This window comes from Gallus gallus, chromosome 1 (genome assembly GCF_016699485.2).
Source record: "Gallus gallus isolate bGalGal1 chromosome 1, bGalGal1.mat.broiler.GRCg7b, whole genome shotgun sequence".
In the NCBI taxonomy this organism is placed as follows: Eukaryota; Metazoa; Chordata; class Aves; order Galliformes; family Phasianidae; genus Gallus; species Gallus gallus.
In genome coordinates this window covers 81217449-81241324 of record NC_052532.1, presented here as the reverse complement: position 1 = coordinate 81241324, position 23876 = coordinate 81217449, and the positions used below count along the sequence as shown (strand labels likewise).

Below are 23876 nucleotides of genomic sequence, written 5' to 3'. Positions count from 1 at the left end.
GAGGCTGGATGTATCTCTTGTACTTTGGAACTGAAAATATTGCAGCAGAAGAGCTGCCTGTGAATGAGAAGGAGAAGCAAACCATCAGCCCTTGCCATGAAAAAGGTACTTTGGGGACCTCAACTTCTCCTGCGCTGGTAGAAATCAGCTTTTCCTCTGTGTGTCTGTCATTTTGAGCCCTCGGCCCTAATTAAACTTTGCCATCAGTTCTGTGAAGCAAGGTGTTGGAAAGTCACTGTCTGGGCAGGGCAGGCTATTGGATAGCAGCCATCGGAACCGGCTTTATGTCTGCTTGATTAATCCAGTAGGCTGAGGTGTGAAGGCTGAGCTGTCAACAGCATAAAGCATTCTGGTAACTGGAAAGGTAGAAGAGCCACCATCAATTCACCAAATCAACCACCTACTCCTTTAGCAAGTTTCTTGCTTATCCATGTCTGGAGTGGGATCTAGCCTGTGGAGAGCAATGAATGTTTTTTCCTCTGGGTTTTTTCACCTGTGGAGATGAAGAGTGGGAGGAGAAAGCAATTCTTGGATTGTTCTGAAAGTCCCATGCTGAGAAGGGTCAGAGACATGAGAAGATGACACAGCAGATGAAGATAGGAGCTTCAAAGTGGATGATAAGCATCAGCAGATGCCTGAGAAACAAGAGTTCAGAGTAGCTGGGCTATTAGCTGTTTGAATGAGAAGGTAGTGCTCATTCAAACAGCTTTTTGTACAAATGCCTGTGGGACTGAGGAGCCAGGAGGGGAACAATTATTGTAACCATGTTTAACAAAGAAGCTAAAGATGATCCAATTATAAAATAGAGAGCCCTGCTTCTGAACAAGGAGGAAAACACTGGAAAAAAATCATTAAAGATAGAGTTAGAAAGCTTCTAGATGGGTCTAACACGATTGAGATAAACCTGTCTGCCTGCTTCTGTAAGTGTGACTTGTGCTTCTCTGGCCTATTAGGATTCTGGGGAAGAGTTAATGAAATATTGGACTGAGGAGAAGGGGTGTGGGGGGGATATAATTTATTTAAAGTTTTCAAAAGGCTTTTGATAAAGTCTTTCACGAGAGGCTATTAAAGAAATTTGTTACCCATAGGGTGGGAGGCGAAGTCCTGACATGGATTAAAGCCTAGATAAGAGGTGAGAAACAAAGGAAAGGAATAAGCGTCCAATTCTCTCCATGAAAGGAGGTTAATAGCAAGATGCTCCAGGGATCAGCATCAGGACCGGGGATGTTCAATATGTTTATTAACGATCTAAGAGAAAGAGGAGAAAAACAGAGATACAAATTTTTGCTGATGGCACAGTTTACTTCTTGCAGGCAATTTATTGGCTGCGTTTGACTCTCTTTCTTTGTTCATTGCTTGTCTATGAATAGATCACAAGTTGTACTAATGGGCTTATAAATATATTTGGAAGTATGGCTCAGTGCGATGAACAGTACTGAGGTTATAGGAGGAGACCTACAGGCGCTAGAACATCAGCTGGGATGGGAAGCAGAGACAGAGGGCAAGAGAGCTTCAGCATTGAGCACTGGCCCCTCCATCAGCTCTGCAAGGTGCTGGTTCTTCTAACTCTGCCCACGTCTTATGTCGCTGCTAACTCACAGTAACAGCTGTGGTGTAAGCAGTATCATCATACGCATATTATCGTCACACTTCTTCTCATCCTTCTATATGGTTTGAATCTGCTATGGATTCATAGGAGGTCCAAACCCTTTGCCAGCCTCCTTTGCAAGCCGTTACCTACGCGTACATTTTTTGGGAAGCATGCACTCATTTACATTGTTTCTGCATTTTTAAGGCCCAGCTTGGCAATCTCTCCCTGTGCAGCCAAGCTGCCAGCGTGTGCTTCATGAGGTCACTGTTTGGCTTCCAGGCAGGCTCTCCTACGGCTGCGCTCTGCACCCTGCCCCATCCAGGTCTGCTTTCCACACTGCCTCCATGTGCTGGTCTTCTACTGTTCTCTATTCATCATACTGACTGAAACGCTCAGCTCCTAGCAAGGTAGTTATTGTAGGCAAGTTAAAAGTCCTCCTTCACAGTCACTGCTGCCACATAAGTTTGTTCAGCTTGCTGTATTAAAGTCATTAGTGCCAGGCAGCCCTGGAGAAATGCTTTATATCGTCATTTTCCACTACAGTATGGCTACCATTTTTTACCCAGTTGAGTTCTTTACCTTAGAGTGTCTCAGCACATGCTTAAGGCTGTCTGTATTTACATCCTTTGCCAGACAAGAAATATCTTAGAGATTAGAGAAAGCCACGTATTCAAGTGCTTCCTAAAATCAGAGCCTTATTGAATTCATTGGTCCGTGTTTGATAATTACCCTCTTCTAGTCCAAGGTTACCAACAGAAACCTGTGATCATCAAATTCCATTTTATGTCAGTCTGCCATAAAGAAAAGAAGATGCAGATAAAACTTTCTCAGCTGACCAGATCAGGAGACAGAGTTCTCATGCTGCTGGTCCGTCCCAGCTTTGTGTCAGCATGACAGATGACAAACAGCTCCATCTGTACAGTGGCTGTGAAAACGGAGGAGGAGTGCTAGTCGGTCTGCATGATTCCTTGGCACGAAAGGTGTTACTGCTGAAGAATTCCCAGATGACATCTGATTCAGCAGTTCCTTTGTGGGGATGCTGTTTACTCAGAGGGCGCTGCTCATCCTTTCTGCCTCCTACCAACAGCTACCCAGGAATGAAATGAGGAAGAGGGGCACTCCCGGCACAAGTGCATTCCAAGACCAGTAGCAGCAGGGATGATGGAATTGTTCTCATTGTAATTAAGCCTGGAGTTAGAAGGCAGCAATTCTTCCTGTGATCTTCCGGCATTGTCGCTTGACACTTCCCACCAGCTGGTGGGTAGGAAAAAGAGTGTTGTGGTGTCACTGGAAAATAAGTGGCTGCAGTGTGTAGCTGAGTTGCTGGAGGTTTCATAATGCTGCTTTCAGTCTTTTATATATATATGCAATCACATGTGAGCAGAATGGCCTCCATCTCAAACCTACTCCGTTCTGTCAGAAACAAGCTGGAACAGCCAGGCGGTTGCTTGACTAATGACACAAAGGGAAGGTGCTAAGAAGGCAAATGCAAACTGAACTAAAAATCAGCACGTTGCAAACAAATTGAGCTGCTGTGCTAAAGTTGTGAAGAAAAAAGAGGGTTTCCTATTTTCCTATAACTGTTTCTTATACAGCAGTTCTAGACTCCAGGGTAACAAGCAAGCTGGAAATGGAAATTCCCATTGATGAGAAGAAATTTGATATTATTGTCATCGGTGAAACCTGCAGGGATTAGTCACAAGGCTGGAATGCTTAACAGTCTCATTACAGTCATTTAAGGAAAAGCACAGTGAGTAAAGGCATAGGGGTGATGCTTTGCATAAAAGATGCCACTGCGTTTTTGTAGTTACTTGATTCTTCAGAGCAGAGACTGATCCTTGTGTTTACTAGAAGAAACTTTCAACCGCTGCTAAATGAACTGATGGAAAATAATGATTCTCTTCTTTTCCGCAGCATACAGAAATAATAATGGTGATAATAAAACAGTTAGTATGGAAGGATTCTAATTTGAATAGCAAACACCACCAGTGCTTCTGAAGTATAGAGACGATCATTTTCTACCATGAAATCATTTCAGTCGTGTTGAGGTAGTAGTCTAATGTTGTTCTCATTAGGAAGGACAATGAATAGTGAAAGGCTGGTGTGGAAGCTGCTGGTTGCCCCTGGAGGGTGGGTTTCAGGTCAATGAGAGATTCAGGCTGAGATGGACAAATGCAGAAATCAGTATAAGGTAACAAAATACAGACTTACTAAACACATTGATGAATGCATTACACTGATACCCACAGGTCAATAGGAAATAGTCTGGGAATCGTAAATTAAGACAGAGAAACATTTAGAACAATTATAAATAACTTAAAAGAATGATAAGCTCCTGGACAGCAAATTGGCATGAGGAACTATTCAATGATCCATGCTTAACAAGATGATTAGTGTATGACTAGTTAATAACAGTGCAGGGAAAAGTCACTGTGAAAAGTAGACATATGCACCTGCATGAGCTTTTGGACAACATTAACAGTAAAAATAGGTACTAAAATGCCACAGAAAGGCGTGCTTTTGCATTTGTGAATGTCCCTGCACCTGCACACACACAGAGAATAGTGATCACGCATCCCGGCCCAACTGATCCAGGACTGATGAAGTTAGTAAAAGGTTATACTCACTGGATGTTCATTCAACCTGTTGCTGTAGAAGCTGCAGCCCCTGAAAGCAGCTACAGGGACCAGCAATCATGAATTGATTATTCTCAGTATGAGCACAAGGAGTGTGATGCCAAGCAATAATATATATGTACTTGGTCCTCTGAAAAGGCTAACTTTCCAAATGTCAGAAGTAAAATTTATTAGGAGAGAGCATACAGTATCTCTCTATATTTGTATAAATACTGATTTATGTATGAATGAGAATTGGGAGTTCCTTCAGCAAAGTTTATCAGAGGCCACTGCGACATAGCCCCGTAAGAGGATGGTGAGGGAGGAAAACTCAATATGACTGAGCAGAGAGAGCAATGGTGTGAAATTCAGACTGTTCACATAACATATAGATGGAAAAAAAAGTGGGGGGGAGGGAAATGGAAGCAACCAGTAATAATAAGAAGATAGGTGTTCATGATAGTTTTATGGGAAATTAAAGATCATTCTACATTCAATCCATTTGTATAAACAATAAAGAGAGAAGCCTAAGTCGTAAGAAGATAAGCAACTGGCTGGATGTGGCTCTGGGCAGGCTGGTCTAGTGGTTGGCGACCCTGCACATGGCAGGGGGGTTGAAACTCATTGTGGTCCTTTTCAACCCAGGCCATTCTATGATTCTATGAGCTGTCCCCATTGCGTGTTTTTGGTCAGGATAGAGGGAGATTGGGCCATCCTTGGTCTCTGGTGGGTGCTGGGGATTATGGGGGAAGGGAAGGGGTCGTTGGGGTGTCCTCTTTGTTTTGCCAAGCATGTGATGGAACTTTGTGCCCCCACCCCCTCCTGAGCTGGTGATGCCAGGTATCACATGAAGAGTCTCTTGTGGCGCTGACATTTCTGAAACATCTTTTCAGACCTTGGCTTCACAGCTGACTCGCACCCAGGCAGCCAGCGGGGCCAGAAACACTGTCAGGATCACTCCCACGTTCAATTACTCACAGCAGCCTGTGCTTTCGCCTTGTCAGTCGACCTTGTCCCCCTTCCCCTCCCAGAGGCGCTTCAGGCTGCAGAGGGCTGCTGTCCATCAGAGGCCCAGGTGCCTCCTTTCTCTTCCATCCCTGCGAGATGCCAGCCTGCAGCAGTGCAGCCGAGGCAGCCAGGCTCCCCAAGGTGGTGAAAACGTGATTAAACCACTGGGTCCACAACAATCCGCTCCCACAGCCTTCATAGAAAGTGCACAAGGGGCTGTTGTTTCTACACTGAGCCGTGTGCCTGGCCATGAGACTACGAGACGTAGCAGGGAATGAGAGAGAGAATAAATGCATGCTCAACCCAGACCCAGAGTACTAGCCTAGGGCTTTGCACTTGGCGGATCCTCATCTCAGAAGACAACTTTGTGGTGCTATTACCAGTCAGCACTTCTCCCTCACTCTCACTCTCTTCCCCTTTCATCTAGGTTGCTGCAGTTGCATTTAATGACACAACAGATGTATTCATTTGCATCTTTATACAGATCTCTAAGCTCTACAAATGGGTGGGTGGGCGTGACCCCATTTTCCCAAATTATTCAGCACCTTTCAGTTATGCATTTATCTCTTTTCTAATGTCTTTTTGAAGCACATGTAAGCAGCAGTGGAGAATTACTCTGCCATTTTCTCTTGAGCATCTGGGACCCAATCATTCCTCTGGCTGCCTTTGTGAATCTCCCTTAGACAACAGGAGACAGAGACGTCTGTGCATGGGTGGACTGCCTCCTCCACTACATATACATGCTTCCTGACAAGGGGAAGAGGCACAGATTTACCTAAGAAACCTCAAAGATGGCTATGGGGAAGAAATCACAGAAAAGCAAGCAACACTCTGTCTATTTGTCGAGGGCGATGACAGCTCTGTTGCTGACATCAAGAGATCTGTAGTTGCATTTGTGGGATGTGGGTGAGTTAAAATATTTCCCTTCGCTGTCTGAAGGCGGTGTTTATGTGGAGCTGCTTGAAGCACGCTCCATGCGGATGAGTAAGGGAGATGCCACCAACGGGGTGGAAGATCTGTCAGTGGGTCTGGGTGCTGGTGTGTGTTCTTCAGAGCTCCCTCTGCACTGGTGCCCAGATTCCGGCCCTGAGACAGTGGGTACCTGGCTACAGCAAAAAGGTTTATACTGCTGAGGAATACATCTTCCCACAGTGACAGGTGCCTTGGGAAAACACACCATGCTGCATTTCTCCTGAGTCTAGAACACAGCATTGCCATCTCTGCCTGGCCATCTGTACAGACTGGGAACTAGAGGATGGAAGACAAGGAGAGTAGAAAGGAGGGGATAGGAAGGACTGTTCCCCACTTGACTGTCATCCATACCTGAGCAGTGCACAGAAGTGCAGTCCCAGACCTTGCATGCTGAACCCAGATGCATAAAAGAGGGGAGCTCCTGCTCTGACACTCCTTCTGTGTGGCCAGGTGGCTCCAGACCCATAAGTTAGTCAAGAGGTTTTTCTGTTACAGCCTGTGAGTAAGGATGCTGGTGCCTTTGGCAGAGATCATCTCTGGTTTAATTCATGGGTTGCACTTTGTGTGTATCAAGCTATGGCCACAGATATAATGTAATCCTATCACTGTGTGTGTGCTGAGCAGGGCTGTCAATAAAAGGTGATTTGCATCAGTACATTTTCATATAAATATGTATGTTCTGTTGCTAACAGTATTATTATTTCTTATTTGTGTTGCAGTTGTGCCTCAAGGCTTCGGCATGAACTGGGCTCCATTGTATTGGGTGTTGCCCTCACCGAGAGGGGCAGAGCCTGCTCTGCATAGCTTCTAGACTAAACACACCATAACAGGCAAGCTCTGGAGAAGCTATGAGGAAAAAAGCATTTTGAAGTTGAAGTGCTGGATCCAGGGAGCCAGCAGCAGGGCTGAGAGCAGATCTGGGCTCCTGGTGGCTTCCTGTCCAATGCTTTTCCCATTAGAATTCCCCAGAACCAAAAAGTTTGCAACCTTGTAACCTTGATTTCCTACTGGGAGAAAACGGATGAGGCATTCTATGAGGCGGAAATTCCCTCCTCTGACATGCAAAGCATGACACCTCTTGTTCCAGTCCATGGACACTCATTGGAATTTTCCACGAGCCTTACATCATATAATGTCAGATTTCTTCTCTTCCCAAGGTCCCGCCCCCAAGAATCACCTGCATGCAGCAGTCTCTCCTCCGATTCATACAAAAGGGCATTGACTTAAATATCATTTGCAGGGTTTTGAGGGCTACAGGATGGGGCGCAGGGTGCCCTGGGGACAGGACTTGGAGGGAGGTGCTCCATGCTGGGAATACTCTGCAGGCATTCTGGATGTGGGGGACCCAAAGTGGAGCAGGAACAACACCCCAGGGGACTGCGGTCCATGGAGTATACAGACTGAAAGAAGCAGAAAACGTGAGGAGGAAGGAGAAGAGGCAGAAAAGAACAAGAAACCATCACAAACCAACGCAGCCATCTACAAAAATGAGGTGGGGAGGGCTGGTGGGAGTGAGGTATTGAACTGAAGCGGAGCCCGGGGAAGGGGGAGGAAAGAGACTTCCCTCAGTGTTTAATTATTTAAGTCTTCTTTGTTTTCCAACACCAGAATCAGTAAATGAAGGTTTATGTTAATTGGAAATAAATCAAATTCAGTGAAATTCCCTGAACTGAGACTGTTTTACCCACAACAGACACATATGAAAAAAACCTTGAGTTTTTTTAGCTTAGAGGGATATGAGGAAAAGATCCAGAATCATCAAAACCTTCAAAACCAGAAGCAGAGTGCAAAAAGCTCATATTTTTCTCATTCTATATCTGTACATCTGTACATGGCTGCTCATTCTATGAGTACAAACTCCAGCAAATGACAACAGTGTTCATCCACTGCTGTTGACGCCAGAGTCCAAGATACATCTAACCCACAGTTGCCGAATGGACCTGGTTGTGAGTGTAGAAACGTTGAGTATTTTAAGACAGCTAGCTTAGCCAAAAATAAGCCAAATACTACTACACATTCTCTCTCGTCCTATTTGCAGAACCGCATCACCAACTAATCAAGACAGCCAGTGATCAGGAACACTGATTGACAAAACACTGTTAGACTCAAAAGCAGTAGGTCCCATCCATTCAACACTGGTCCCCCCATGCACCAGCAGACCGATCTGCTGCTCAAAGCACAGTGCAGCTGTCTGTCTAAATCACTACCGCTGGGACATCTGACAAAATTCATGGCACCTCTTGTGTCTCTCAAACACCTTTCAACCAAAATAAAAATCCCCTTTATTTGACTGAGACTAGCTCCCCTTCCTCTGCACATGCGGAGAGAAGCTGTGTTTGTCCATCCTAATTGCCTTGAGAACAGACATTCTACCCTGAGCCTAAAAAAGGCCTGCTGGCCAATAGTTCCTAAAACAAAAGCACATCAATGTCCCTGTGCCAATATTGCCATACCAGCTCCTGGGAAGAGAGATCTCAAGGTCCAACAGTGAGCCAGCTACTGAAATTTAATAGCAGAAATGGCAGTCAGATTTATGGAACTTTTATGAAATCAATAGCACCGGCTTCTCCAAAATGACTTGAAGAGTGAGACCCCATACAAATGTAATTAAGCACAGAATGCAGCACTGTTTCTATGCTTGTGAACACGGCTGCAAAGCTGTATTCATTTAAATGTGGACAGCAGTTGCCTTGAACTTGCTGCTGATGAGGTGAAAATACTATTGCCACTAATCAAGGCTGTTTATAATGTAAGAGGCACTCAACCTTATTTTAATGGAGCTGGCATCTGAGTTTCCTATGCCCTACAGGAAACAGGTAGGAGACGAGATAGATTAAGACCTATAGGAGGTGGAGAAGAGCTGACAAAATCCCATCACCAGGTGAATCATAAGCACAGGTGGTTGAGAAGAGGATAGAGGAGAAAGGGAAAGTGCGTACCTTAATTTTTCCAGTCTTCCTTAACTGCATGCTTTGTTTTCCTGTTGGATAAAAGGCACTCGGAGGCAGAGGGGTGGATGTCACAAAGCTGTCATCAGTCTGTTTTCCACATTTATTTCCTGAAATTTGAAATGACACTGAAAGTTGAAAATCTGAAAGAAAAAAAAAGGGGGGGGTGAAAAAATAAGTAATTCTTCACAGAACTATCTGTACACCTCTGTCACAATCTTAAAAGGAGAGATATATTTTTAACAGCCCTGGGGGAAAAAACATGAAAGGAAAAGTTCAGGAAAGGAAAAAAACAGGAAAGTTCAGAAACGCCTGAGTGCTGTTACAACCCCAAAATGCTTCTGATCACTGAAGGCTTTGCCTTTTTGACCTTCTTAGCTGACTGTAGCACTCTCCCTGGCTTTGACTAACAGCCTACTCCACCAGCACAGCAGCCTGTCTCTACAAACAGACCCAGGGATGTAACCTCACAGGCAATGTGTGCACTTCTGAAGCTGGAAGTTGTCAGTCCTGTGCAGAACCAGCCTCTAAAGGCCCTATTCAGGCTCCGTTATCTAATGCAGCGGTTTTCAACTTATTCAACGTTGCTAATGGCTTACAGACCGTGTCAAAGGGAAACACAAAAGTAAAAGAAAAGTCACTCTAATATCTCTAAACCTAAGTTTTTGACAAAGGGATCTGCACTACCACCAGGCAATTTTTCAAGGTCCACAAATAGGATTGAAAACCATGGCAAGGCACTTCGGTCCACTCTGAAGCATCCGTATTAGCGTGTCCTGAGATGCTGAGTGCTACCTGCTGACCGCATCAGTACGACCAAAGAGTCTTTGCTTTTCTGTACCTCTCTAAAAGCCAAAGTGTCAGAGCTGGTAGGGGAAGTTTACCATGCTAACAAGGAGTGGTGGAACATTTAACATAGAAGATTATTGCTTATTTTTCGCTTTTCCAGCTTTGGTCTTGATGTGTCTCAGTTCTTATATTTGTTCTCTCTCTTTTCTTTAGAGCCTCCTTGCCTATTCGTTGGATCTGTTTCTACTGTTGACCCTATCACATCTTACCAGTGGAAAACCTACTGAAATCATTAATTGGCGAGAGAGCATGGTTATGGTTTTATTGCTATCATGAAAATCTAAATCCTGGAAAATTATGAGTGTAAATGCAAGCAAATCAAAGTAATCAAACTAATTTCTCATTATTGAATTACTATCAAGCTCCTCACAAAATAATTCCCACAAAAAACAACAACAACAACAACAAACTTACCTGCAGGGTGGTTTATTTTGTTGTTTGTTTGTTTATCCCTATTGGTTTCCAACCTTTCTTTTCTACTCTTTGGACCATTCTTAGGGCGTTTTTCATGTTTAAAAACACAGTCCTTTCATAAAGATGGCTGTAGTGACATAATAAACAAACATGTATTTATGTTCCAGCTTCATCAATCATCCTATTAGACTGTACTACTCCATCAGCAGGTTAGCTGCATGCTCAGCTTCCTGAAAGCATACCTGGATCTCCCACTTCTGGACAGTGTATGACCAATCCATCCTGCAGCCTGAATTTGTCTTGTCTGTATGGTCGATGAGCTCATAGGGGAAGGGAACATCTCCACCCACATTTGTATGGTGACGGATACACTGAAGAGCTCTTCTTCGTTGGTAACTACAGGTCTTCATCAAAAATAACAGAAACAATAATTCAGCTTGAACATCAGGGTTTCACTCATTAGATTTTTTCCCCTCAAAATGTTAAAGGAAATTGTGTTTCATAATTATTTTATTTTTAAAATAGGTACATAACACGAAGTCTCCAAAGTGCATAAACAGAGTGGGAGGAGAATTAAAGACTTCTTTGTTTAAATTAAATTTAAATTAAGATTAGCTTACGTTCTTCTCTTGTCCAGTTCCTCCTTCAAGCGTTCATGGGCTTCCTTGACAATTTAACTCAAAGTAAGTTTATGCATCTGTCATTAAGTAGGCAAATTCAAGAACGCTGCCCTGAATTAGTGGGGATTTGGAGCCTGCAAAACAGAGAAGCTAGGGCTGTAAATGCCCTTTTATGTGGAACTACAATCAAAACATAATGCACTCACATCTCCTTCCTTTTTTCCTCCCTCTGAGAGCTCAGTAGAGACAGAGGCACTTGGTTTAAAGATCTTTTCCAGCAAGGCTATGAGAGAACTCAAGTCCCAGAAGATGAAGGATTTTTTTCTCTCAGATCTTCCAAGTAAAATTCTAGGTTGATAGTCCTGTCTTCACTCTTTCTTCCTTGTATACCCGCTTAAGAGGTACAAACATCTTCCAATATGCCAGCCTGACAGAGCTCAGAAGGGGGGGAAGATCAATATTTTATGGTGGTGGTAAGCAATTGCCTTTATGACTTAAGTTGATTTAGGATTTGCTCTGTTTTACGTATATCAGACGGAGAAGCAATAACAGTGTTACTTTAGCTGGCTACTTTAGTGTTTAAAGCAGTATTTTCCCGTGCTCGTGTATTTGCATGCCTTCTCACTAAGACCCCTCACAAGATTTTATCACACAGTCCCAGTTCTCCCAGTCCGCAGGGCCATGCAATAGCCTGAGAAATACCAGAACACACCTTTGGCTTGTGAACATGTGCTTGCTCACACTGTCAGGATGACAACAATCACATCACAATTCCCTCAGTACCAGCTAGATTTGGCCACGTAGCTTGGGTGCCCTGTATATCAGCAGGTCTTCTCTGTGGTACTTGGCTGCACTTCAGAGCACAGCCTAACCCAGAGGCTCTGCATTGTATTTAGGCATCTGCTTAGCCCTTAGCAGATGCTTGCATCCCATTGAAACCAAAGGGCACAAACCACTGGCCTACATACCCTTTAGAAGGTGAACCAGGGACTCAGGCAATGCCAAGTGAAAAAGCAAATGCAGAGGGAGACTTTCTCTGTCAGTAAACAAAACAAAGCGAGATGATTTTTAAACCTTTTGGCACGTCTGGATGTCTTTACCGCCGCTGATGAAGAATAAACAATGCAATTATTAATTATTGATGATCACTAATAAGAATGATGATGATCATCATCATCATGCAGTCTCGCCGTTCCTGCCACCTCTCTAATCAGTGTGATCTTGCTGCTATTATACATAATTGTGATATTCCACGTCAGGGCAGGCAAGGAAGCAACCTTTCGATGTAAATACTAAATACTTAGCATAACAAGAGGGAGAGTTCCCCGGCTCAGAGCAGAGCTAAGCAAAGTCACGGGTTTCCATTCTTTTTAATTTACCATCTGTTCTGTATGACACAGCCTCCGTCTCTTTAGGGTTTAGTACCCATTTATTATCCAAAAGCCACCTCTGCCTGCTATTAAAATCACGTTGGAGTGATTTAGAAAGGGAATCCGTCCATTTGCCCAAGTGGAAAGATGTGTCATCAGCATAAACCGAAGCTCTGCAGCCCTTCCCAGCCGCCAGGCCCAGGAGCTGGCTCACCAGCACATGCACCTCCAGCCTGCTACCTCCTCCAGCAAAGCTGGCTTTCAAGGACCTGGTGTTACACACATCCCCTTCTCTCCTTCTCCCTCATGCTACAGATGCACATTTCACACGCACTTTACCACTGTGCCTTTTCCTTCTCATTCACTTTTTTGTACAACTGGCAGTGTGTGCATGCTCCTTACCCCTCCGTGTCCCAACATACAACTTGTTCCCACATCCTTTTACTCGGCCTTACTCCCCTCTCCTCCTTTCCAGCTCATTCGCTCTTCACCATCGCTTAATAAAACACAGCACAGATGAAACTAATTGCCATCACTTCCTCAGGCCCCTTGGGACATCTCAGAAATCCCCCGCAGTTGCCCAGGCAAGCATCTCACCCTAATAGTGAATGACTGCTAAACTAAGACAAAGATTTTCAACAGCCTCCACAAATCGAACCCAACACCACCACCTCCACCCCCATAGCTGCTGCCTGTGGCTTTAGCCACTTCCAATTAACTGAGCAGCCCAGAGCTCTCCTCAGGGACCCAGGACAAACAAGATCTGGGCAGAAAACAAGCCGAGGAGGAAGGCAATGCAATTAAATGCAAGGCAGCTTGGCTGCAGGGCCTGGGGCAGGCCTGCTGTGGGGATGGGGAGCCCACAGCTTGGTCCCTACAGGGCCATCAGGTGGGACGGAGGTGGCAAAGCTCCTAGTGCAGGGCAATACTCACACTGTGCATCTCTGCCCAGCCACATGACTACCAAAGGGAGATCTTAGCACTAAATATTTAGGATCCCAGTTGGTTTGCTGAGAAAACAGCCATTTTGTTCTCAGGCTTGCTACACGTGTGCTATGCTTTCCCACAGAGGGTGGAAGATGAATATATTCATGGCCTCAACTTAAAACATTTTAATGAAAACCTCGGCATCACTGATGTGTGTCCTTGCTTGCTGTTATTTTTGCTTTACCTGTTAGAGTACAACAGAGGGAGGGAGGAGAGGAGAAAGAAGACAAGGGAAAAATGAGTATGTTCTCACCAGAAATTCTGAATTGATTTAAAATGAATTCCTCCCCTCGATTTTAAATCAATGCTTCAAAATCAAAAACTCAATTTTAGTTTTAGCCTCAAATGCTTCCCCCCTCTTCCCCCCTCTCACCCCCCCCCCCCCACACACACACCAAACAGGCTATAATTTATGTTCAGATTAAAAAAAAAAAAAAGAAAAAGAAAGAAAAAGGAACAATGCCCTGAAAATGAAATGACAGGTTAAACTTTTTAGTGTTTCATTTAGAAATGGTGATTTGACATGGGAATCGCAATTCAGTACTTTCCTCAGGGGGTTAGCACGTGATTCCTGGAGGGCTGATGGAAGGCGATGATGCTGAAGTACCAGGGCTTCTCAAGAAGTAGGTCACTTGTCTTTGCCACCCCGTTTGCTTGGGCAGATTGAAGCTCGACAGCCACTTGCCTGCACGGGAGGCAGAAGGGTGGGAGGCATCCCAGGATTTTGCACAGCTTGCTTCACACTGGCTGGCCTCAGCTAAGAGCTGTGAACTGAAGAAGCTGAGAGCAGAGGGAACAGTGCTGCTGTGAGATGAGTCACGGCTTCGTCTGATTTCAGCACAAGCCTGGAGCTACTGGAAGAAGAGTGCAGTGGGCAAAGCACATCATCCTGACCCATCCTGCCAACACTGAGCCTGTTCTGGGGAATTAATCCAGACAGAGCACCTCCTGGCTGGGAGAGCCAGAAGTTACTGCAGGCCGGTGCTGTGGTGAGTTAGAAAAGAGGTGTGCACAAGGGAAGCCATACAGAGCTGTAGTCAACACTATCAGTCTTTCACTTTCACGAGCGGTAAAATTGACTGAAACTCACTGAAAATATGTATTTTAAAAAATGGGAAAGGAAAAGAAAATGTCCAGTTCCTGTTAGATGATCAATAACAGCCAGAGCTAGAGATGACTTTTTCAGCCACGGAGAAACAACTGTTATTGTTGAATTGCTCGGGAACCTTGCCAGTGGACAAAGATAAACTAATAATGTCAAGGAGAGGAGGGGTGAGATTGCTGAAACCTTAGCTATGGTAAGAGGGTTGATGGAAACGCTTTCAAGGGGCATGTGGCAGGCCTCACAGAAAGCAATCAACTCAAAGCAGGCACCAGGGAAAACTGGGGGTGGGAGAGCACGCACCTATGGCACTACCACGCTACTGCTGCTGCAGCTGCTGCTGCCTGAGCAAAAGTGGCACGGTACAGAGCATCAACCCACTTCAGGTGCTAACCTACTGAACAGAAGGCCAGGCTTCCTCACACAATATTTCCTTGTCCTCAGCCTGGCTTCTCCTGTCCCCAGGAAGCCCAGAAGGGCAGCGGGAAGGCACCACAGACCAGGAGCATGGCGGGCCCATGGAGCAGCTCTATGGCCCTTTGGGCAAACCGCTCTCTGTTGACAGAACCGCTTCAGACATGCATTGCTTAACACTGCAGAATGGCCGCTGCCAAGTCTTTGCTTCTGCAGCTGCAACCTCTGTCCCCCATGGCTCAGCAGTAATTGTTTGCGAGCCACAGCATGGAGCCCTGGTGGATGTATCCAGCACAAGGCATCACACCGAAGGGACTTTTACCTGGCTGCCTGAGAGCCAGCCCTTAGAGACTTTCATTGGTTCTTCCAGAGGAGTCTGCAGTGGCTTCTAGGCTGCTGGCTGTAGCAATTTTAGCTGTGATGGGCTCCAGGGAAAACTGGAGCTGTCACAGGGTCGTAGTTCCCTGAGTTTTTGCCATTTCATCCCGGACAAACAGTAAATCTCATTCCCTGGTATAAAGCACTTTGTATTTTGTGAGGCATTGCACTGAGGGCTTTTTCTCACAAAACTCAGTCGTTCCTACAACACCAGCCCCATGACACCAAGGCATGCATTTGGGCCGTGGTGTCCACTGACAATGAATGGAAAGGCCCTGGAAAGACTCCAATTCGTACTTGTGAGAGATAGGCTGTTCTGTCTAATCCTGACCTTTTCAAAGTATCCAGATACTCACTTCTATTACTAAAGAAAAATCACTACACTACTTTTCTTTCTTTTTTTTCTGTGTGTGCCTTTGCTTAAACTTTCAAGAGATGATAGTTCCAAACCCAACCCAGCCAGCTCACTGGATGATGCCACTGGGAGGGGGAGCTGAGCCATGGGATGTTGGTATGGCTTTGCTGAAGGGCACAGAGCCAGCCAAGGCCCACAGCTTTGTGTTGTTCCTATTCCTGCTTCATCTTCATATACTTTTTATATCACTGGGCTACAGCCTGCTTAACAAAAGCAGCTGTTTTTTTTACTTTTCTTTATGGAAGGGGAAACTGAGGCACGGAGGAAAGTGACATGACTTACCTGAGGTTATTCAGCAGACACCTGTGACCAAAACCATGAGGATCTTCCAAGTCTCGTGGTCACAAAATACTTCAGCTCCTGTCCATTGCAATGTGTGTGGGGCCTCTTGCAGTGCTGAGGGTTCTACGACCCTCGTTGATTTGTGGCTTGTGTTCGGGTGTCACACATTTGCAACGGAAGAACTCGGACCCACAGAGATAGGCAGAGCCTTAGGTTGCCACATCTGCACTGGGCAGCGGGACACACTGGCACAGCAAGCTTCACATCAAAGCCTTACACCTCTCACCTGCTGAGAAAACATTTCAGCTAAGAAGTTCTTCCCATGGCTTGCTCTGGCCCCAGACACTCTATGGACAGGGAGGCTTCCTGTTTGCTGGTGCTGGCTTCCCAAAGGACACCCCAGCCCCGGTGCACCAGCTCCGTACCCACGAAGCAAAGAAAAGCCATAGGAAGCATCTGCTGCCGCATAGGCAGGAGCCCGCACTTCCAGGAGAGAACAAGCCCCCTGCTCCCCTCCCTCTCCATGTTTGTGTTGCTCTTTAAATGGCTTTGTTTTGCTTAAGCATCCCTTTTAAAGCAATGTTTAGCTTCCAGTTGGAATGAGCTCCAGGAAGCATGGCCAGGGCCCTGCCTGGAACAAGGGCCTGTAATTTACGGTGAGTTATGTTTCAATTACCTCGGTGTTATAGCGTCTTGGTGAGGGCAGGCATTATGTCATGTCAGGGATACAGGCGAGGGAGAAAATACAGACGCTCCCATTACAGCCAGTGATGGAGCAGTTTTAATAATACTGCGGGAAAAAAATAAAGAGAAGGGGAGCGCAAATGACTTTCCAGCCATACCATTACTGCACATTAGTAACAGTGCGCAGGCAGGGAGGGAGAAGGGGAGAGGGAAGTGGGGAAAGGGGAGCACAGCTGAGGGACGGGGAAATGGGAAAAAGGAGATGGAGGGGGCAGAGAGCAGGAAAAATATAGCATGGCATGGCGAGGGAGGGAGGGAAGGACAGAGAGAGGGGCAGGAACAGAATGGCACCTGAAGAGAAGGGAAGAGAACGGCAAAGGGGCTGGGTGAGAGATGCAGGAGGAGAGGCAGATAGAGAGGGGGGACGAAGTCTGGGGTGAGACACAGGGAGATGTGTGTGGCCCCAGCCCCATAGCTGTCCATCCCCTCCTCCTGCTCCCCTGCACGCTGTGCATTCCCACACCCACTTCACCAGCAAGGCAGGAAAGGAGGCACGGGAAAGGGGAAGAGGAGCCATCATTATACAGCTTTTGTGAACAATATTGCTTTGTTGCTGGAACAAAGCACTTGACTTTCCAATAATAACAATCTATCTTTTTTTTTTCTTTTTTTTGTATCAAATTTCCATTATCACTGTGGTTTTCTTTCATTTCATTTCAGCTGGGTAAGCCTTCTACTTCCAGTCTGCTGCCTCAATTGCCCACTCTCCCTCATGGTCAGTTGCTGCTGCCCGTGCGCTCCCACTCTTTCTCTCCTCTTCTTTATTTTCTTGACATAAATGGCAGTCATTGCTCACAGAATGTGCTGGGTGAGCCTGCTTTGTAATTCAAACCTTTTATTCAGGTTACCATTATGTACCAAAGAGGAAAACATGTATTGGCTAAACAGCATCCTTACAGATTGTCCCTGGGCTGGGAGGGAGGGCTCAAGCACCGGTCCTCACATGGATCTACCTAACCCTACCCGAACCCGAACCTAAACCCAAACCCTATCCCTATCCCTATCCCTATCCCTATCCCTATCCCTATCCCTATCCCTATCCCTATCCCTATCCCTATCCCTATCCCAACTCTAACCCTACCTGTTTGGTAGGTAAGCTCTTTGCTTCCCAAGGAACTCATTGCCACCCACCATCCATGTGCAGGGAGAAAACCCACAGCGTGGGGAGCAGTTTGTGCCTTTCACTGATGCCACGTGAGTAGACTTCATCTACTAATGCAATGCCATAAAGCCATAGTGGACTGCAGGCAGGGATTTCCCACCACCATAAATGACTTCACGTTGCTATACCAGTAAAAATAAAAGCTGTCTCTCTGTCCCTCAAAATTAGGGTTTCCAGAACGCTGGGTCAGAGGAGAGTGGTGGGGATAATGTTTCAGGTTGTGCACCTGCAGGTCTTTCAGTGTTATATCCATACAGCACCAGTGGATGCAGTCGTGCAAATGCAACCTGAACCAGGCATAGGCATATACTGCCATTTCTCATCTGCTTGCAAGGAGGAGTACACACCTGCCTTACGGCCGTTGCTGGGAAAAAGGGCACCATCTGAATTGACTGAAAATTAAGATAAAGTTTGGATTAGCTACTCTTGAACCACGCTGCAGGCTTCCCAGCCCTGCAGGACAGTGAACTGTGTGTTAAACTATTGGCAGCTGATAGCTACAGTTTCTAGAGTGGTACTTCTTTCTGATCAACAAACGATGCTTCATTTGTTGCATGAAAGCAGTTATGCCTCCCCCACGAAGGCATCAGGATAACACATGTAATGTACGTCAAAAGACATCGGAATCAGAGGAATACTATGAGCAACCCCAAGTGGAGGATCCCTCAAAGCATCCACCAGCCACAAGATTATCCCAGTTTTGTAGGAGGACACATGCATCAAAGGAGAGTATTAAGGTGTCAGGCATTCCATATGAAGAGATTCACAATTTCTGCTTGCCCCTTGATGGAGTGGATAATTTTCTGGTCTAGCTCATAGTTAGACCAGAGACTATCACTGCTAAAAATGTGCCTTATACTATCTAAGGCTTAGCCAGAGCTTTACTGTTCACTTAGAGTCTTTTTGCCTCATGGCAAATGCAACCTTACATGGCAAATGTATCTAGTATGCATTATAAACAGAAAGCATAGGAAGTACTGGTGCCAGCCTTGTTTAATATCTGGAGCACAAGTCTTATGAAGAGCAGCTGAGGGAATTGAGATTGTGAAGGAGGCTCAGGGGAGACCTTATCACTGTCTACAACTCCCAGAAAGGAGACCATGGCAAGGTGGGGGTCAGCCTCTTCTCCCAGGTAACAGCAATAGGATGAGAGGAATGGCCTCAACTTGCCTCAGGGGAGGTTCAAGTTGGATATTAGGAAAAATGTCTTCTCAGCAAGAGTGGTGAGGCAGTGGCACAGCTGCCTAGGGAGGCGGTGGAGTCATCATCCCTGGAGGTATTCAAGAAGCTGTGGATGTGGCACTGAGGGACATGGTTTATTGGGCATGGTGGGGACTTGATCTTAGTGGTATTTTCCAAACTCACTGATTCGTGATTCTATTTCTCTTTGCAAGTATTGATTAACTTATGTATTTATTTTTTTTTTTATCACAGTGGGCACACCTCTGCACAGACAAGTAGGATTCAGTTGCATGCAGAAAAGAGCAACTTCACCCAGGCAGTCCTGCCCCAGCCTCTCGTTAGCCTCGCAGCAGATTTTAGCAGTGATATTCTCTGAAAATCTCTTTCCTCCCTCGGTTTCTGAGCTCACAGATGTTAAACACAGGCAATGCAGATCTGACGGTCCTGTGGTTCATTCTTGCTTCCAGATGCTAAAGCACATTTAAAGATGTTAACAATACACAAAATACCCTCAGCATCTGAATTCTCTCTGTAAGCGACCACTGGAGCTGTCACAGAGGTATTATTAATTTGCCAAGAAGAAACTCATCCCCCCTGGTTCTGAATGAAAGGGGAGGCATCTACAAGGCAGCTTCTCAAACAGGAGGTAGCCCACACTTTAGGAAATGGTGTGAGCCTCCAGATAGGAAAACTTTTTTGTTTGTTTATTGTTGGGCTTTTTGGTTGTTGGGTTTTCTTTCTAGGAAGCAGGAACTCATCAATTCACCTATATTGTGTCTACTGGTTTTCCTCCCTCACGGTTAGTCACTAAAGCCATATCACAGCCCAGTCCTTGTTTTTAAACACAGCACAGTCACTAGCATCTTCTGCTTACATTTCCATACGATTTTTTCATTTTAATCTAAAACATGGAGTGTCTGTGGAGTATGCGGATATGCCTTTGGGATAATCACAAATAAACACATGGGTAGCAGCGTGTTTGCAAACAGCTAACACTCTGAGACACCAGCCAACAGAAAAGCAGATTTTGTGGCACTAGACGAAATTCAACAGAGATCTGCCGGGCTGTTGGGGATATAGTTTCATTTCTCTTCACACAGGGGACAGCTGGCCATGAATGCTTTGGGAAGGCTCTCTGTCTCAAACTCAGCAGAAGAACTTGGAGTTCTTCTTTCCTACTTTTGTCAGCAATAACATTCCCTCACTCCTAAAACTCACTGTCCACTTGAGATATTGATTGAGATTACAGGATCGAGAGCTTGTACAGTAACTAGGTCAGAGAGCCTCCTCAGAGGAGCCTGGCTGTGTTTTTCCTCATCCAGGCCACCATGTTAACTGAAATGCAATGAACACAAGGAAAACATGATGTCAGGTAAAACAGCCAGGCTTCAGGCATACTTTTGAAAATTTGGGAAATGATTCAGCGGCACAAAATTATCTGCTTAGAGAAATTTAGGACAGCAGTTCCTCAATGTCCTTCTATAGCACAGCCTTCCCCATCCTTTTGGTTTGCATAATAGAATGTATTAGGATCCAGTTACAAGCCCAGGTCCACCGGGGAGTGGAAGTGTGAAGCTTAATACAGTATCACAGAAATGGAAAGCTTCCTTAATGGTACAGAAGGGACTTGTGCTTGAAAGCATTTAACACAGCCTTGGTAAGTAAACTACAGTAATTGAGCTAGCAGAAGCATTTAGCTTGAATGGTTTATATATGTGTAACAAAATCAAATCAACACCAGGAAGAACTATTCACCAAAGAAATGATTTGAAATGCTTCTTCTATCTTCTCTCCGGACAAGGAGTACTTACTTTTTTTGGCCTGCACATTTCATTGTGCCATGTAACTACAGTGAATTCTGGTTGGTGAGCACAAAAGGATTTAAGCCACAATGCATTAATGTCAAGCTTCATACCTGCAGTTATTTCTAGTCCGTCAGGGAATGCAGCCCTCCAGCTCCAGAACTTCAAACTGAAAACTCAGCTGATCATGGTATCCTCTGGGATTCATCCTTCTCCTGCTTCTCTCAGCTCCGACTCTGCTTTCCCCGAGGTTCACTTTATATCTGGCAAAGAAACCGGGGTGCTAAAAGGCATGGGAGGGGAGATAAATATCAACCACGAGCAAGCTGTCAAAGAAAGACACTTCACTGTGGTCAGTTGTGTGTCAAAACCAGCAGCCCATCAAGAGAAAAAGAGAGAAAGAGAGGGAGAAAAGCTAAGGATAATTGAAGCTTAAAGGAACTGACATCTATAGCCAGCAAAAGTCTAGTGTTGAATACTAGAAGTTGTCAAAGGTCTTCATAACAGTTAGGTCAAAGAAACAGCCATGGGAATTGTTGAGGCTATCCTTGGATTGCACCCTGGGATTTTCACTAAATAAAATTGAAGCACAAAATGGAGGCAAAAAAAAGTAGCATTATGCCTTGGATGCTGCTGCAGGGCCTTATGAAAGCTGAGATTTGAAAACACCTAATCCTGTTCTCCACTGGGCAGGTGGTCTTGCTTAGAGATGAGTCTTAATATGATGGTCCCAGGTACTGCACTTGTCAGTATGACACCATTTTACATTCCAGTTGAACAAGGATGAAGTAAAATATTTTAAGTTCAGTACTTAAAATGGAAAGTGGAGATCTAATTTGAAATTTTAAGTAGAGGAGTTTTTCCATTTTATCCTCATTTAGTAGAAAATCTTTTCCATGACTGGGGTCAGCTTTAAATGATAAGCTGTGATGAACAGGAACTCTCTAGATAGGAGTTTGGTTTGGCCTGTTTTGGCTCCTTTGATAGTTAGGAGAATTCCAGTTTGTACATTTTCATCTGAACACAAAGGAAGGGAAGAAATTGCCCACTAGGAAGAAAAGAACCCTTCACAGTTTGGCAACAGGTTTTCATGATGACACTTGAAAGATGCTGAGAAACGAATAGAAGACAAGGCAGGGAAAAAGATAGAAACAAAGAAGAGAAGTGAAATGGACAACAGAGAAGGCAAAGGGGTCAACATGCAATGATGGAGGCTCACTGCAGAGAGCAGAATTAAGGAAAAGAATCAATTGCAACCCATCCTGGAGGCAGGGGAGACGCATCAAAGGTGAAAGTCGACAGTCAGTGTCAGTGTTGTGGCTTTATCAGACCCCCAGATGCTGTAAGAAGATGTCTCTCATCAGCTGAGGAAGGAGCATATTCAGAGCTGTACAGCAATCCTATTTTTTGGAAAAGAAAAAAAAAGAAAAAAGAAAAAAGAAGAATTTTCTGGAAAATAGGTGCCGCTAAGGCTGCTCACTGGTGGGCAGAGCGTTGTAGCTGAGCTGGGGAATGCTGAGCTGAGGACAGGGCACTAGCTCTGAGTCCCTGCATTAAACAGCCAAGTTAGGTAGAACTCAGCTTTGACTTCAACATACTCAATTATTCTTGTATAGGTATGTGCCACAGCAACAACAACAAAAAACATGATAGAAGAAAAAAGAACAGGAGCTTGCTATTGTATACAGTTTCTGCACTCCCCCACTCAGCAAGACATGCAGCTATTTGGAAAAATTGGGGTCTGACTGTTCTTTCTCTCTTAGTGAATTTTCTCACCTCCACCGTCCCAGCCTACCACCCACCTTCTGAGAAAGCCAAAGCTCCAGTGATTTTGTTGTAATGCTTAATTCCTACTCGAAGAGCTTTTGTTACCAGGTTTAAGGAAAACAAAGAATGCTAAACAACTTAAATGACCAACATCTGACAAATAGCAAATAATCAAAGCATTCAATCCACACATAAATGAGGCCAGGGATTGCCTATTATTCTGTCTTTGCACACTACCCAGCAAATAGGCAGAGGGGGTGTATTCTTGGTCAATCCCTAGGCACTGTCATAATAAACATGATTAATAGGCTATAATTTACCTGCACAAATAATTCAATGAACAAATACAAGCAACAAACAAATTTGGGCAGCCGTGATCAGATCTTGAGCAGAATAAAGCAAATTCACTAAATAAATTGGTATCAACTAGTTCTAGTAATTGCATTCCATCTCCCAGAATGGCTCCTGGATTACTTATGGAGCCCAAAAGCCTGCCAAGCATTTTACAGGCTAGCTCCATTTCGTGCCTACGAGAGTGGATTCACTGCCTACACCCAAATGGATTTACATTGACATTTTTATGGGGCTTTCTAGCCTCACAAGTGTTTTTTAAGGAGTGAAATTTAAAATAGCTCTGGTCCTCCCATAATATTCCTGATTAAGTAACAGGATCAGACTAGGTTTTGCATTCTTTCAGCCACGAAAATGACTTACTGGGGCATTAAAACAAGAGTCCCTGGAGAACCACAGGTACGGGTCATAGATAAGCCTTCAGCACTTCACTACCTTTCTTTCTTACATTTCTCCCTGTGTCTCAGTTGTCTTGGGTTTTGAGTTTGAGCCACAGCTTAGCCAAGACCCTGGATTTCTGCTCTGGCTTTGTACAGCTCTGGAATAGATGAGTACCTCTCCTCTGAAGACCAGAGCTCTGGTCTGTTCTGTAACTCCCAAGCAAATCTCTTGCTTTTTGGAAGAAATGCTGAGCGCAGCTTTCCTGGCACACACATCCTTTCTCCTGCTGCCTGAGCTGGGCAGCAGTGCCACATGCGGTGGGTAAGCCTGGCCTCCATGACAAGGTAAGATAAATGGAGAAACATGTGCTGCAAGAGATGTTTATTGAGTGAGATGCTAAATGAATAACCCAATCAATGCTGTAATATTTAATTCAATACAAACTTCAGATTCAGTGTGTTCCCCATTTATTTTGTGCTGTCACAGAAATTGTTCATTAGAGCAGGACGCTGTCATTAAGGG

The 23876-nt window shown here is 44.9% G+C and overlaps 2 long non-coding RNA genes across 2 annotated transcripts in view; both read right to left on the bottom strand.

Moving 5' to 3' along the window:
• Window positions 1-994: 994 nt before the first annotated feature.
• On the bottom strand, window positions 995-13701 carry LOC121106587. Its single transcript, XR_005839142.1, has 6 exons — window positions 11986-13701; window positions 11018-11151; window positions 10640-10801; window positions 10398-10524; window positions 9126-9277; window positions 995-3750 (listed from the first exon to the last, which is right to left on the bottom strand). It is a non-coding gene; the product is annotated as an uncharacterized LOC121106587 (long non-coding RNA).
• Window positions 13702-13794: 93 nt separating this feature from the next.
• LOC107054644 overlaps window positions 13795-23876 on the bottom strand; it is a 223110-nt gene continuing 213028 nt past the window's right edge. Inside the window, exons 8-11 of the long non-coding RNA XR_005839141.2 lie at window positions 20969-22255; window positions 16642-16755; window positions 15966-16254; window positions 13795-14154 (exon numbers count right to left, since the gene is read on the bottom strand). This is a non-coding gene — a long non-coding RNA (uncharacterized LOC107054644). The remainder of the gene's footprint in view (window positions 14155-15965; window positions 16255-16641; window positions 16756-20968; window positions 22256-23876) is intronic.